General features: G+C 40.5%; 1 protein-coding gene across 1 annotated transcript in view; it reads right to left on the bottom strand.

Annotated features, from left to right (window-relative positions):
• Window positions 1-13,107, bottom strand: part of ACACA (acetyl-CoA carboxylase alpha) — a 236,320-nt gene that overhangs the window by 53,419 nt on the left and 169,794 nt on the right.

The raw sequence follows: 13,107 nt of genomic DNA, 5'->3' as shown, positions 1-13,107 counted from the left end.
ATCAATGGAACAGAATATAGCATTCAGAAATAAACCCATGGCCAATTAATTTTAAACAAAGGAGACAAGAATATACAATAAGGAAAAGACAGGCTCTTCAATAAATGGTTTTGGAAAAAATGGACAACTACATGCAAAAGAATAAAACTGGACTATTTTCTTACACCATACACAAAAGTACACTCAAAATGGCTTAAAGACTTAAATGTAAGACTGGAAAGCATAAACCCCTAGAAGAAAATATAGGCAGTAAATTTTTGACATCAGTTTTAGCAATATTTTTTTGGATTGGTCTCCACAGGCAAAGGCAAGAAAAGCAAAAATAAACCAGTGGAACTTCATCAAACTAAAAAGGGTTTGCAGAGTGAATCAAACCATCGACAACATGAAAAGGCAACCTAATGAATGGGAAGTATTTGCAAATGATATATCCAGTAGGAGGTAAATATCCAAAATATAGAAAGAATGCACAGAACTCAGTATCAAAAAAATGAATGATCCAATTAAAAAATAGACACAGGACCTGAATAGACAATTTTCCAAAGATGACATATAGATGGCCAAGAGGCACATGACAAGATTCTCAACATCACTAATCATCAGGGAAATGCAAACCAAAACTACAGTAAGATACAACCTCATATCCGTCAGAATGGCTAGTATCAAAAACAAACAAAGAGGGGCGCCTGGGTGGCTCAGTTGGTTAAGCGACTGCCTTCAGCTCAGGTCATGATCCTGGAGTCCCAGGATCGAGTCCCACATCGGGCTCCCTGTTTGGCAGGGAGTCTGCTTCTCCCGCTGACCCCTCTCCTCTCATGCTCTGTCTCTCTCTCAAATAAATAAATAAAATCTTTAAAAAAAAAAAAACAAAGAAAAAAGAAATAACAAATGTTGGACGAGGAGGAGGAGAAAAGGGAACCATCATGCACTGGTGATGGGAACACAAATGGGACCAGCCACTGTATGGAGGTTCCTCAAAAAAATTAAAAACAGAATTACCATATGACCCAGCAATTCCACTTCTGGCTATTTAACCAAACAAAATGAAAACACTAATTCAAAAAGATACATGCACTCCTATGTTCATTGTAGCATTATGTACAATAGCCACAGTATGGAAGCAACCTAAGTGTCTATCAACAGATGAATGGATAGTGAAGATGTGTGTGTGTGTGTGTGTGTGTGTGTGTGTGTGTGTGTGTGTGTAACGGAGTATATTACTCAGCCATAAAAAATCTTTCCATTTGTGATGACATGGATGGACCTAAAAGATACTATCCTTACTGAAATAAATCAGAGAAAGACAAATACCAAAGGGCTTTATTTATATGCAGAATCTAAAAAAACAAATAGACCCCCAGAAACATAATGGTGGTTGCCACCATTGGAAGTGTGTGCGGGGGAGGGTGAAAATAGGAGAAGGAGATTAAAAGGTACAAACTTCTGATTACAAAAAAAATAAGTCATGGGAATGTAATGTAAAACATAGGCAATATAGTCAACAATATGGTGGGCGCCTGGGTAGCTCAGTGAGTTAAGCGGCTGCCTTTGCCTCAGGTCATGATCCCAGGGTCCTGGGATTGAGTCCTGCAGAGGGCTCCTTGCTCAGGGGACAGCCTGATTCTTACTCTGCTTGCTGCTCCCCCTGCTTGTGCTCTCTTGCTCCCTGACAAACAAAAAAATAGAATCTTTTTTAAAAACCTAATATGGTAACAACTTTGTTAAGATAACTGGTGGTAGCTAGCTGTATGGTGGTGACCACTTCATCATGTACACAACTGCTGAAGCACTTATGTTGTATGCCTGAAACCAGTATGATACTGTACGACAACTACACTCAGATTAAAAATAAATTCCCCTCATCTCCTTTATAATCAATTCCCTTCTTCCCTGTGTTCTGCCTCAACAGTTTTACCTTTTCTATGATGTCATTTAAATATAAATATATTACCTAGTATTTGGAGTCTAGTTTCAGTTAGTGTAATACATCTGAGATTCATTTATGCTGATATAGGTGTCGGAAGTTCCGTTCGCTGTGACGTAGTATTCCATTTTATGGAAGTACCACAATTTGTTCATCTGTTTGTCTCTTGGTGGACATTTAGGTAATTGGGTCATCTCTGGTTTGGGGATATTATGAATAAAGCTGCTACCGACATTTGTGGACAGGTTTTGGTATGGATGTATATTTCGTTTCTCCCAGGAAGAAAACTGTAGGTTCTACACAAAAATTTAATTTTATCTTTTTTTTAAAAGGTGCTAAACTTTTCTTTTAATTGAAATACAATTAACATACAGTGTTATACCAGCTTCAAGTATACCATATAATGGTTCAGCAATTTCCTGTATTACTCAGGGCTCATCTAGATCAGTGTACTTTTTTCTTTTAACCCTTTTTGCCTATTTCACCCATCACCCCCATCAAACTCCCCTCTACAAACCATCATTTTGTTCTCTGTAATAAGAGTCTGGTTTTTTGTCTTTTTTCCTTTGTTCCTTTGTTTTGTTTTTAGATTACACATATGAGTGAAATCATATGGTATTTGTCTTTCTCTGACTGGCTTATTTCACTTAGCATTATATCTTCTCATCCATCTATGTTGTTTCAAATAGCAAGATCTCATTCTTGTTTACATTTTTTCAAAGTGGCTGTTCATTTCACATTCCCACCAATATGTACAAGAGTTCCAGTTGTTCTGCATTCTCACGAATACTTAATATTGTCAGTTAAAATTTTCCTTTATTAAATACACATTTTTCCTTTATTTTAGTGGTGCCTAATTGTGGTTTTAAATTTGCATTTCCCTAATGATAAGCAACCTTTCATGTGCTCATTTACCACCCTCCTATCTTTTTTGCTGAAATGTCTGTTCAAATTTCTTTAGAAAATTAAACCCATTTTTAAATTTTTAAAATATTTTTATTTTTTTATAAACTTATAATGTATTTTTAGCGCCAGGGGTACAGGTCTGTAAATCGCCAGTTTTACACACTTCACAGCACTCACCATAGCACATACCCTCCCCAATGTCCATAATCATTTTTTAATTTTTAAAAGATTTATTTTAGAAAGATTGAGCAAGCGTTGGCATGCGGGGGGCAGAGGGAGAGAGAGAATCTCAAGCAGACTCCTCACTGAGCGTGGAGCCCAACATAGGGCTCCATCCCACGACTCTGAGATTACGACCTGAGCCCAAATCAAGAACCAGATGCTTAACTGATGGAGCCACCCAGGTCCCCCAAATTAAAGCATTTTTTAAATGACTGTTGTTTCTTATAATTGAGTTGTGAAGATTCTTCACATATTCTCAATAACATTCTTCTAGCAGATGTTTTCAAAAGATGGAAATTTTTTTTTAAATTCCAGTGGGTTTCTGACGAGGACAGAAGACATGAGGCTGGTATGGAAGGCAGAGGGCTGTGTGACTGACCGCCTGGGCCCACCAGGGGTAAGGTCAAGAGTTCCATGCTCGCTGGGGCCGGCTTCTCATGGAGTAGCACCAGCTGTTCATCCCGGTAGCCTTTTTGTTTGTGTTTTCTTATTTACATAGGGTGGGCAGCGATTTTATTTTTTACCCTTAGAACACATGAAAAGCCTGTTACTGTCTTTCAAGGCTAAATGTGAAGCTCCATGAAAGCAGAAATCATCTTTGTATGCCCACAGCACAAGAACAGAACTTTACACCTAACTGGCATGCAGTAAATGCATGTGAACTGCCATAATGCTTAGTGCTCTATAAAAACTCAGCTTTGATTTATATTTTCAGCAAGTTGAACTACTATAAGCAAAAGAAATCTTCCATATTAGTGTTATAAATGTAGCAGTTTTTAAGCAAAATGAGTGGTTCAATTTTCCCATCCTTTTAGTTTTCCCCAGTGCAGACACTGGGTTTTTCTTTCAAAATTCTTTACCTGAGCCTGAATTAAGCTAGTAACTCTATCTAATATAAAGTCATATTATATTAGGGTTGCTCTACTGAGCTGTATAAACCTGCTTTATCTGTTGAGAAAAGGCATATTTTATCAGTGGGTCAGATAGAAAATGAAGATACTCAAAACTTGATTATATGTTCCAATGGTCTTCACTTCTCATATTTGCATTGTACGCTGTTAGTGAAATTTGGGTGGGTCCTTTTCCTTAATAACACTGATTACTCAATTTCTCTTATGTGCATACTATTTCAAAAGGCTTAAATTCCAGACATTGAGACATTATTAAAATTAGGAACCAGTCAAGAATCAACCAGAAAAACTCGACGCTTGGGCATGGTAATCTGTAGTTCAATCTAACCAGCTCTTAAAGCTTCTCCTTTCATAATTCAACACTCCTGACTGTGTACCTTAGCTGATTAGATGTGTGAAGATGGCCAGTGAGAGAGGACAGAGCTAGATTTGGATCCAGCACAGGGGACATTCCCTAGAATGATGAACAGTCAGGAGCCAGGTTTCTAAATAGTCTCGTTTTCTGCGCCTTCATAATATTCACAGAGCAGCCTGTGCACAGCCAGAGCCCAGGTCTGTCTTTCTTCTAGGAAAGACTGGAGTCCTTGCATTCCTAATCTACCAACGTGTGCAGTTCTTGCACTTTTAATTTATGAGTGTTTGGGGGGGAACTCTCCAACTTGGGAACATATTGGCTCGGTCTAATGCTTGGAGATTATTAAACTTGGAGCTATGCTCCACTATCAAGTCTACAGATCTTTTATTTAGAAGATATGGTGCTCTAAATGCACAAAGAGCTCCCTGTCACCTTCACATTAAAGCCCCTAGTGCCTGGTAAATGGAATTATATAGCTGTCATCTCCTTTCCCCAAAGTTTTAAGAGTACAATGGGCTCATTTTTTCACACTCCATCCCAGCTTCAGAACTAAGAGACCTACTTTGTATTGATTTAAGGTCTCAGAAATAAATAAACCTGCTTCACCGCTGTGATTCACAACAAATTCATGATACACTATTGCATGATATATTTCAAGCTCTTGCTCTGGTTCTCTTTTTCCTCTGGTGAGTGATGGGGGAGGTGGGAGGTAGTGGGGAGCTGCAAAGCTGACAGCCTGATGGTTATTGGAGATGGCTGCTGACTGCAAATCCAAGAACAGACACTGTTGGAGGAGTATAGTTCCTTTTTTTTTTTTTTTTTTAAACTGGGGGCCAGAGGTGAGAAGCTAATTTACTTGGGTTTCAGGCTGGGACTGGGGAGAAGAAAGGTTAAAGGGAGAAGAGAAGGGTAAATGGAATAGCAAAGCTTCCAGTGAACACTAATTTGCAAAGACAGAGCCATGAACATTTATAGAAAGAGAGAAAGGTGAAGAAAATCCAGCATAAGAAGGTGTAACATATGACTGACTGGAAAATGAAGAAGCTGAACGGCTCTACCTATGGGATCATGCTCACAGTCCTACGAGGGCACTTAGCTTGCGTCCAGGGACAGTGTTTTATTAGAGGCAGAAAGTGCGGAGACCCTGCATGCCACGGAACCTGCGAGACAGAGGCATTTCTTCCCTCCCAACACTCAGAAAGCAGCACAATCCTGGAAGTTGAAATGGACACTCAAGCTAGGGCGGAGAGATGACAAAGGTGCATGCATAGAAAGTAAGCCGGAGACTACTCAGTGAGGTGAGAGGGAAACTGATTCTAGGATTTTAGATTTGGTTTAGATTTTAGATTTGGTTGTGTACCTGAGTCCACATTATCTTTACTGATTCCTGAAATAAGTACTACCTAACTTTGGACCCAATGAGTTTTAACTAGTATCTAAACACACAGCACCCAAGAAAACATCCTCCGACTGTGTATAGGGTCAACAAGGCCAGTGGTGGGGAAGCAGGAGATAATCAGGCTCTGAAAGCCTTATGGGACACTGTACAGAAGACCCCCAACCTTCTACAGAGTACTTCCAAATAGTGGAAGTTTGAGCTGTTTCTCCTGTAATCCTGCTTATTTCAGTTTTGGCTGGCAAGAATGTTATTTATGAAACCAGTTTCCTTTCTATCTTTGGATAGCATTTTCATCTTTGCTGTGTTTGTTCTTAAGACAAGGCCAGACTCTGAAAACAAAGTACATGGGAAAGATTGTGGTTTCATTCAATTCCATGCAGGTTACACCACAACACTAGGAGCTGCTTTGCTAATTTTGAACACTATTTTAAAAAAGGAATTGGCCTGTCTATGCAAAGGAACAGGCTGTAGCTAAATGTAAGAAAGAACTTCATATAGATGAAAGGGACTGGCTCATAAAGTACCGAGCTCCCCTTCAGTTGGGTTTTTTCAAGCATAACCAAATGATTATTTGGCAGTGGTGTTACAGAAGAAATTCAAACAATGGTTGGGTGGTTGGGCTTTTGAAGATCTTCCACTTCCAATAATTATAATTCTATGGCCACTTGCTGTCGTCAGTAGTAGCAGTACTACCATCACTACTATGTGGTATTTATTTTTCTGTAATATGGATAAGAAATGAGATGAGCACATTTTTCAGTAATTATGCTTTACAAGTCCCATTCCTAATCTTGCTACTATGTAATAACTTCACATATTATTAACATGTAATCTACCTAGTATATAACACCCTTATATGTAGCAACTATTTTAGATCCTACCCACCCTCATCCCCAATCTATCCTCCCCCTACTCCAGCCTAACATAATTTCCTGGCTACAAATTAATATACATCTTCACAGCATAACAGAGTACTAGAAATTAAAGAGTATTTAAGATCAAGAGATCCTCTGATCTTCACCTTGAAGTGGGAAATGTGTTTTGTAAAGAGGAAACAGAGACTGAAATAGATGAAAGCCCAAAGTTACTTACCTAATAAACGGCAGGGAGGGGAATGATCAATAGTTTTTGTTTGCCTTTTTTTTTTTTAAATCTACAGTTTTGTAACTTCAAGAAGTTTGAGCAAATTTTAAGAGGCTGTCAAACACGGTAATTCCTGATTCTGTATTTAATGCCTCAGGCAGAGCCTCAGAGCTTTCACTTCATCTAGAAGTTCAGTATTGATACTTATCTGAGGTTCTCCCAAGTCATTAGTATCCAAGCCACCATACCTACACAGATCTCTCTAGTCAGAGGCAATGTCTAATGGAGCTCTAAAGAGAAATTCTACCCTGCAAGATCTCCAAACCAGACGATCAGGCTGAGGGCAGGTCACAGTGACTCCCTAATGGAGTCAAACATACCTGAGGAACCAAGGTGAAACACAAAACAACTCCTTGAGGAACTACCAAACCTGAGGAACATCAAATGAAACATAGAATAACTCCCCAAATGGGGCCAGGTTTGCCCATTCCGCGTGTGTGTGCGTGTGTGTGTGTTTGGGGTATGGGGGAATAGGGCTTGAAAACCAAAGAGATGTGCCCACTGCAATCCTTTCTGAGAATTCATTCATAATGCTAAAGCCAGGCTTACTCAGAAAGGAAGCTCAAATGCCCTCTTTAAAGGGAGAGTGATCCCATCTGGAGCTTCCGGAGTAGAGGGACTGTCTATTGTGAGAATAGGTAGTTAGGGACTTTTAAAAATGCAAATTGCTGCTCTAATCCTTAGAGTGATTATGGGCTATTGCAGCAACAAGTCCTTGGGGACTCCTGTAGACAGATGACTGACACATATACTACCCTATCAGGACCGAACATGGCGTCTCTGACGTTAATAGCTTTCCAAAGTGTGGTGATTGTCTTTAGATAACATCTATTGGGAAAGTCAATACATGAATGTACTGCCCCGGCGAGCACTGACATCTAACATTTTCTTAAAAGGAATTTTTGCTCTCAAAGGATCAGAAAGTAGAGAGAATGTTGAGTTTGTATTTCCTTTCCAGGGCCTGGATCATGAGTTGCAACAAGAAAGGACTCCATATTCATCTCAGGGAACACTGCAACAATGTCAGTGATTTACCTGTATCAACACATTTAATCCTCACAAGACCTGGTAATCAGGTACTATTATTATCTTCATTTAACAGTTAGTACAACTACGACCCAGCAAAGTTAAGAAAATTGTCCCAAGGTCACACAACTAGTAGGTGGTAGAGCCAGGAATTAAACCCATGTAGCTTGGGTCTAGTATCCATGCTTTTAACCATTCCAGCTCTTTAAGTTATATGAAAGTTATAATGCTCACTCACGGCGAGAGCCAAATTATCTCTCCTTTTTTAAAAAAAATTATTTTCATTTATGATTCTTTAAAGTAATCTCTACACTCAATGTGGGGCTCGAATTCACGATCCCAAGACAAACAGCCACATGCTTTACTGACTGAGCCAGCCAGCCAGGCGCTCCTCTCTCCTTCCCTTCTTGAGCCTCCATGACTCTCTCATGTTGTGTGTCACAGAGTCACGGGGGAGTACAGAGAATATACAGTACAAGTCCCCAGTCCCACAAGCTCATGGGAGGAACTCTGATATTTTATCTGACAAAATGAGCAACAACTTCACATTTCACATTGCTCAGACACATAAAAATATGTTTGGAAACTAAGATCCAGAGAAGGACTTGTATCAAGTCTCAAAAGCAAGGTTAGAATTAGGGCCCTATTGGCCTAACATATATAGTCCTAGCCACACCACCATCTAATCTCTTCTTTTCTGGCAGATTCAGCAGAGACAGGGTAAGGGAGATGAGATTATGGGAGGTTTTTTTCCCCTTAAAGGAGAAGCTTTAAAATGTCACATATCAACTCCTGAATCTATAATCCATCTATCATAGCCATTGGCACATGCCTACCTCCACAGACAATTAGGATAGGCTATAAATCGCAAATTCTGATTTATCTGTGTATATTTCATCAAGTCTGGGGGATGGACTGAGAACTAGCAGGTCTCATTTACATCAGTGTTCCCTTACAATACTAGTCCTTTGAGCCTACCCACCACCTAATGCCACGTTAAAGATATTGTGTAGAAACAGAGAGGAGTGGTGGGGTAGGGGAAGTAAACCTGAAAGTTCCTGGAAATATCCAGTGGCACCTTGACTTAGGAGTTTATGACTAAAAACTGTCCCAGCCCTGTAAGGGCCCATCTTACCAGTTCCCGGAGCAGCTAGGCTGCTGTCTTTGCCAGGCTAGCATGACACCCTTCAAGCCAGGTAGTCTGTCCCATCCATCAGGTCTGTTTTACCACTCAGTGAGGCATTCTAAGCCATCTGCCACCTACAGCCTACAGTTTGTAGAGCTAGAAACCCATGATCTTCTACCTTGGGTGATATGACATAGCAGACCCTTGGAAGCTTCTCTTAGTTAGGTCATCATGCTCATGACATTTGCACAAAAAGGAAAATGACCAGACCATCTTCTCTTCTCAGGCCTTGTGGACACCAAACACAGGGGACTGAGCCCATCTTGAATGAAACTTGGGGGGGACATGGAAATTCATGTTCTCATGCTGATCTAATCTCTGCCAATGGAACCAAGTCACTTTACCTCTGTTTTAGTCTTCCCATCTGTAAAACAGCCCTGACACCACTAGCTCACCCCAAAAGGTCGCAAGGAGCTGGACTCATGTTCTTGATTTTAAGTTTCAAATAAAGTCATCCAGACTGCTTCTAATGACCAGCCCACTGCCTTTAGTTTAAATGGCAAATCTGCTTCTGTGGCACTTAAGAAAACCCAGATACTGCACTTCTCAACTTGGTAATATTCTCAATGTTTTACAAATAACTGCGGGCAACAGAGAGCAAGACAGACAAGGAAAAAGATTATACAAATACTGAGGTAACAAGGATAAAGGGATAAAAATACAAATGCAGGAAGCACTTTCTGGTTTTGGAACAAAAGATACAGTGGCAAAGGATGGTGCCCCTGAATAAAATGTGTAAATGTACAGTAAAACCACTGAAAGTAAAAAAACAGGAAACCGCCAGAATATTATTTTTTATTTGCAGGTTACTACTGTTGGCTACAAAGAGAAAACCTTTAAAAAGTAAGAGTCTTTGGAAGCAAAAGGTAGGAAGGTCTAAACTAATTAAAAACAGGTCGGCTAACGACAGGCAACATCACGTGTGCACTGAGATGGAGTGTGGCCATAAAAGCTTGACGCATACATGCAATGTATTAAGTTGGGAATGTGTGTCTCTCCAGCTTCATATCTATTAAAGGAACAAACAATTTACATGTTGCTGTATTAGAGGAGTATGATAGGTGGTGTGTCAACCCTTTCTCTTTAAATTGAACCATGTTAAGTCAAATCAGTGATGGGGCTTGGGGGTGGGGTGGGGAGGGGAGGAGAAAAGCAGGGAGAAAGAAAGTTCCAAAAAAATCTCTGCCTCAGCAAAAGTTTTCATTAAAATTTTAGACAAATGATCCCTGTGTCCTTCTCCCTTGCTGCCTGGGGCTCCATGCTATTTCTATGCAAATAACAACCTCGTGGTTTATATCTTATTATTTCCACCGGAGCTGCAGCGACATGACCTGAGACGTGTAAGAGCTGGGGGGGGTGGGGGGGGGATTTGGAGAGGAGAGAGAAAAGAGAGAGAGAAAGAGAGAGGGAGAAAGGGAGAGAGAGATGGAGTGGGTGTTCACTCAAGTGTGAAAAAATATTGTCAGGAGTGAGCGTCAAGAACAAAAAAAAAATTGCAGGGATAACGTGTTTATTTCAGTCCCCCCACCCCCAATCCCCACCATACCCCCCCTTGCAAACCGGCACCTTTTAAAATTCATTGGGCATCAGGCGATCATGCACAATCCATCTGCTTTCACTTTATCATTTGCATTTCATGCCTCCTGGCTTTTGATGTGCTGATACTTTGATGCAGTCAGGAGACGCGCATTATCATTATTTCAATTTTCAAAGGGGTCAACGGGATCGGCACTTGCACACACAGATTTCTTTTTTCCTACAACCTCTGCACACCCCCCCCTTTCCTATTCTTCACCCCAATGTTTAACATAAAGGATGAAGACTCAAAAAGGTGGGGGTCAAATGTTTACAGTCTCAAAGCTTGCATATACCACCTACATTTCCACTTTGCACAGGTACACGCACACCCGAGCAAAATGGTCAAGGCTTAAGGAGGCTCTACAGTGTTTTCAGACACACACAAAGACGTCCTCACACATGGATACTCAGGGAGGCATACAGAGAGAAAGAGAGGGATCTAGAAGCAAGATACAGACACAAAGAGAGACACCAGCACTCACCCAGAAGAGACTCGCCCTCAAAGTGACCTGCACACACCCATAGAGACAGATTCCTACAGAAAGAAAGGCAAACAGAGATGTCGAAAAGCACCACTTACACACAAAGACAGAACATGCAAAAGGAGTGAGTCGGAGGAAGCAATCTAAGCGTGCAGCTTCCGTATAGTGTCCTTTTTCATCCTGGATAGGCGAAGGGGCACACAGGACATTCTGAATGAATTTGCATGAAATCGGGTATCTTCCAACAACATGTCTGTGTACTTAAGAGGCACTGACATGAAGACAGTGAAGCAGGCAGGGCAGGATTAGGTAACCTCTATAACTTGATCTCTCCCTTCAGCTACAAATGATCACGTCCTTCTGAAAAGGAGCATTGTCTGGTAAGTTACGGCTGCAGCTTTCCCCGTCCTTTCCCCTGCAACTACACTTCTCCTTCAACAAGCAGCCCTGCAGGCTACGAAGAGGGGGGAACATAATAAATCTGATGAGAACAATTCAACCAGATTTTTTAAAAAATTCCCTAGTGCTTTCTTTATGGCACAAATGGAATTCAACTAGCAAGTTTTTAGGCAAAAACCAAAAACCAACCAAACAAAAACCCCCAGCAGCAGCAAAAGCACCTTTGCTTTTTGTATTATTCTTTGTGTATAACATATTATTAGGAAGAAAATAAGAAAATGTAACGAAATACATTTCAGAAATTAGCTCTTTGCTAAGGGGAAAGGATGGGAACATTAAGGGAATACATGTGTCTTTTAAAAATTCTACCCTTACAGCTAATCACACCTACAATTCTTTTCTATAGTCATCAATATCTCATCCTAAGAAGGTATCCAAAAGAGCAACTTAAAAAAAAAAAATTAAGATTCTCAGCAGTTACTCCCACAGCAATAGTCTCCTTCAGTAGTTGCAGTTCCCAATCTTTATTTCTAAGCCACTTTCCAAAAAGGGAGCGGGGTATCCAAGTTTGCCATTGGTAGCTCTGCTTTTGCCTTTACTTGGAGGGAAAAGCAAGCCAGAGAAGGATACAGACCTCATATGAGTGTAGAGAGCAAACTGATCACATCAAACGATTCTCCTCACTTCTGACAGCTCCAAAAGCTAACTGGACCAATGGATATATCAGCTTTTAAAAAAGGAGATAACAGGACATTTGATTCCTATCTTTCCCCTGGAAATTCAAGGCTTGACAAAGTCTGTGCAAGTCTAGTAAACCCAGTATCTGATATAATTCAGCATGCATATAACTCAAGATAAATCATCAAATCATGTAAGAAAGACGAATAGGGAACTGAAGTTGTAAAGAGGATCAACACTTTGTGCCAGGTGCTATGTACTTTTACTCATGTTTTCCCATTTGATGTCCACCGTATCATTTAAGCGTGTAAGTTATTACCCCCCTTTGACAGACAAAGAAAGCAGACGAGCTGAGAGGTTACATTAGTTGTACGAGGTGAGCCAGCCAGTCCTAGACTATTACATATTCCTGGCTCTGGAGAGAAAATAATTTTCCTATGTCTGCAGAGAAGTCAGAACTACATCGCCTTTTGTATATCCAGGCATTCTTAGATAATTTTACTCTTACAAGCAGTGACCTCACAAACTTTTTTTTTCTTCCCCCCGCCTTGAAAAGCCCTAATGAGCCCAGATTGAAAAGGCACAAGAATTTCCTTCTTTCCTTCCTTCTTTCTTTCCTTCCTCCTCCCTTTCTTTCTTAGGATTTATTTTGAGAGAGAGAGGAGGAAGAGAAAGACGGTGAGCACGGGGGAGAGGGGCAGAGGGAGAGAGAGAAACCTCAAGCAGACTCTCTGCTGAGCACAGAGCCTGATGTAGGGCTTGATCCCACAACCCCAAGATCATGACCCAAGCCAAAATCAAGAGTCAGACACCCAACTGACTGAACCACCCAGGCATCTTGCACAAGAATTTCTTCTTCGGGAATGATAAATCTCTGTCATATTCTTTTCCAGTAATC

This window comes from Martes martes (assembly GCF_963455335.1).
Source record: "Martes martes genome assembly, chromosome: 16".
NCBI classification, from domain to species: domain Eukaryota; kingdom Metazoa; phylum Chordata; class Mammalia; order Carnivora; family Mustelidae; genus Martes; species Martes martes.
The sequence above is the reverse complement of the archived record's forward strand: the minus strand, read 5'-3'. Positions and strand labels throughout refer to the sequence as shown.